Source organism: Bombyx mori, chromosome 7, assembly GCF_030269925.1.
Source record: "Bombyx mori chromosome 7, ASM3026992v2".
NCBI classification, from domain to species: Eukaryota; Metazoa; Arthropoda; class Insecta; order Lepidoptera; family Bombycidae; genus Bombyx; species Bombyx mori.
In genome coordinates, this window is record NC_085113.1 from 10,999,744 (window position 1) to 11,003,813 (window position 4,070).

General features: G+C 40.3%; 1 non-coding gene across 1 annotated transcript; it reads right to left on the reverse strand.

The window, feature by feature from the left end:
- Positions 1 to 357: 357 nt before the first annotated feature.
- Mir3230 (microRNA mir-3230) lies at positions 358 to 487 on the reverse strand. The gene has a single exon (NR_107515.1). It is a non-coding gene; the product is annotated as a microRNA mir-3230 (primary transcript).
- Between the last annotated feature and the right edge of the window lie 3,583 nt (positions 488 to 4,070).

Below are 4,070 nucleotides of genomic sequence, written 5' to 3' on the forward strand. Positions count from 1 at the left end.
TTCCTAAGACAGCAATTGTTTGTCCTTTTGGTTTATTCGAATTTATTTCTTCGATTCGATTTCGAGTATCAAAAGACGGTCTTAGAACACTGGACGAACAAGTAAAGCCGCGTATCGACTACGCGCTCCTGGCCATGAATAGCCGCGCCGAGAGTGCGTTCCGCGGAACGCGTGCCACACTTTTGAAGTATATCAAATAAGCGCGCCTGGCGCGCGTGGCAACCGTTCCAGTGTTTGACCCTTCATCATGGAAACCAGTCGCAGTCGTGTACGAGCAGCAGCAGCTTTTGTAATTATTCACAGTATTATAGAGAAGAAAAAGGAGAAACGAAAAGTGCGTTGATGGATGAAAGAGCTGTACCGAAAAAGAATGCAGTATGGAGTGACACTTATCAGAGATATGCAGTTTGAAGTGGTAGAAGACACAATTTTTTCTTTAACTTCGGCACATGGACTCCCATTTCACTACTGATTTCTCTCCAAGCATCTTCTCTCAGCGATTTGTTGTGCTACGAAGAACTTTTGCTATTCAACAGCAGTTCTTTTGTACCATACTGTAGTTTTAACTTACGGCAACTTTGGATATCCATAATGGGAGCGCACAAACACAAAAAAATACAACGTGTCCGTCTCAAATGGCGCGCGCGCCGCGACTGATACATGGTAAAAAACCGACAGCCGACGGAACGGACCGCTCCGCGTTCGGGCGGTCTAACGAACACATTGGCGCGCGTTCCAAAATGGTATCCATTTCGCGCGGCTGGAGCGCGCGCCAATGTTCGATCTCTTGGAGCGCATAATCGATACGCAGCTTAAAGGTCATATCCAAGTTCAAGAGGCCCAATACAGTAGATGAGTTACGAAGTTTTCTTGGAATGGTGAACTTCTACAGGCGACATTCACCAAAGACAGACAGTATTCACGACAAATTAAATATATTTTTGCATAACTCCAAGAAAAAGGAGAAAAGCTTGATTCCATGGAACGCGGAAGCACTTGAAGCATTCGAACAATGTAAACAAAGCCCAAAAAATGCAGTTACATTGTGATTCCCATCACCAGATGCACCGTTAGCCCTTACGTCGGATTGTTCTAATACTTGCGCCGCACAGTGGGTCGATACTATGATTTTAGTGACTTAGGGACCAACTTTGTTTTTTAATAAAAAAAATATGTAGATAGATAGAGTTCGTTAATCTCAATAATAATTGTTTTGGGCAAAAATTACTAAAACTTCATAGTTTGGTCAGAAAAATGTGTTTTGTGATTTTTTTGTATGGAGCGGGTCACATTAAATTAAATTCCTGCTAAGTTTCGTGAGATCCCGCTTTGAAACTTTATTTTCCTTACACCTTGTCTAGTCTACTATCATTTGATGCTATAAACATGTGTATAAAGTTGCAACTCTGCCAAATAAATGGATCGAAAAAAATGAATGAATACATAGAATAAAAACCTTAATTTTTTTTTCGTAAGTGCTTTTAAGTTAAATTTGATATGGATTAGTAAGTTAAAGCACGTAATGATACCCATAATTACATAATACTTAACAACAATACATTTAGTAGGTCTCTAATTAAGCAATCTCTCTATTTATTAGGATAGCTAACATTATTTATTAATCAGGATAATTAGTAAGTAAAAAAATGACAGATGTTCAAATAATAAAGATACGGCGATAAAGTTAATCATTTTTTGTTTTTTTTTTTGTTTTAGATATTTGATTTTTTTTAATTTTGTACCAGTGATTGGATTGTTTGCATTTTCATACTTTTTTATTTCTAGTCAACATGCTGCAGCCCGTGGTCGAGGCAGAGGTGGTCGTGGTGGCGGTCGACGTGTCCGCACACGCGGTGGTAGTCACCAAGCCCGACCTTCGGCCTTTGAATTGTAATTACCTCTTAAAACTAAAAACCTAAATTAAGATATTTTTTTATTTACTTTGTTTTGTTTGTTTTATTGCATTGATGGGTGAACGAGCTCACAGCCCACCTGATGTTAAGTGGTTACTGGAGCTGTCCGCGCCAGTACTTCACGTACAAGCGGGGACTACGAGGTCTGCGGGGGGGTCCAACCACCACCACGGCATTGACGACTCGAGCGGCGAGGACCGAACACACACAGCGACACAGAACACTACTGGAACGATATAGAATCGCACGCGCGACTCGCGGCTTATGTTGCATTAAACTTTATATACAGTCTATCTTACAATAAAACCTCAAGAACAAAAACCTTTATTTTACTGAGCTACCGAACATAATGGTCCTTCGAGCCAATTTTTCACCTGGATTTCCGGTGAACAAGTGTCGCAGCATGAATCGTGGCAAACAGAATTATTTTACCGACTTCGGTCGGCCTTTGGGTTCCTCGTATCGTGGGGGTTCAAATTTCTATGGAAACCGCGGCTATCAGGGTTATAATAATGGTAGAAATTTTAATACAAATAACGTCAATTGGAATCAGAATGATAATGGCAATAGTAATAATAGACAAAAGAGAGGAAATAGTAAATTTCAACGTTCAAATAAACGAATGGAATCATTTCGACAGGAGAAATCCACTTTTAATGCAGATACTTATCAGGAAGAATTGAAAAAGAAACTTATGATAGGGACATCTAGTGCAGATGACGCCTTGGCTCGCCTTGGTGAAACCCAAACTTTAAAGGCTATTGCCCTTAGCATAACGACTAGAGGGATAGGGTTCGGCGTGTGCCAAACTCTTTTTACTGCAATTACGATCAATGAGAATATTATTTTACCTTCATGCTATTCGTTGTTTCGTATTTTTCTTGCAACTTTCGAAGCGAAGATGGAATCGCTTAAATCAGATTATCCGCTTGTTAGTAGAGACAGTGAAATCACTTTTAAATATTCAGCTAGCTCCCGCAAAGCATACTACGTCGGGCATACAACAACATATGCCCGCTTCCTGTGGACTCCTCGGAGATCCATATTGAAGAAGACGACTCTTCAACGCCGGGGAGGGTGTCCGCGCCAGTACTTCACGTACAAGCGGGGACTACGAGGTCTGCGGGGGGGTCCAACCACCACCACGGCATCGACGACTCGAGCGGCGAGGACCGAACCCACATAGCGACACAGAACACTACTGGAACGATATAGAATCGCACGCGCGACTCACGGCTAATATTGCATTAAACTTTATATACAGTCCACCTTACAATAACACCTCAAGAACAAAAACCTTTATTTTACTGTGCTACCGAACAGGAACCCAGATACATTTACAACATTTTTTGTTTGTTTGTTTTATTGCATTGATGGGTGAACGAGCTCACGGCCCACCTGATGTTAAATGGTTACTGGAGCCCAGATACATCTACAGCTTTTTACACAAGCTCATTTGATATATTTTTTTAATGCCAATACGCATTTCAGACTCGTCACAATGCCAATCAAGGCGTTGCCATCGGGTCGATCAATGGAGACGCCAATGCACCCGAAGAGGGTAAGGGTGCTCGCTCCGGTAGTGGAAAACCCAAGGTGTGTATTCTGGTACTTTTCAATATATTTAGGTTTTTTAACAGCAAAACAGTATCTCTAGCTTTGTTTTCAGATCAGAAATGTGGGGAACCGACGCTCCGTTCCCGACCAGGAGGGACCAGGAGACGCCTCCGGTGCCATCACCTGCCCTGTAACTATATTATTCAATAATGTAACCTATTTTATAAACAAATAAAGAAATATATTAGAGAAACAAAATTTTTGGGCCATTAAATTTATATTAAATTTTTATTCAATATTTATTGCTTAGTTCGAAATCAAAGAAAAACTTGAATTTTGAGATAGGTGCCTTACTTGATTTTTTTATTTTATTTTATACTCATTTCTTAAATCAAATTTTTGTAGATACGTAGAATGTGGGCCTAGTAGCGGGGCAAGCACGCCGACCACCGAGCGGCCTGCGTAAGTATAAAATTTTTACACATCACATAAACATATTTTTATACGTTAATTGTTTTGATATATTATGTTATAAAATATTTGTTTTATTTTTCAGAAGTCTGGGTCACGTCCCAAAAAAGCTCGGCGTGAATTGTAAGT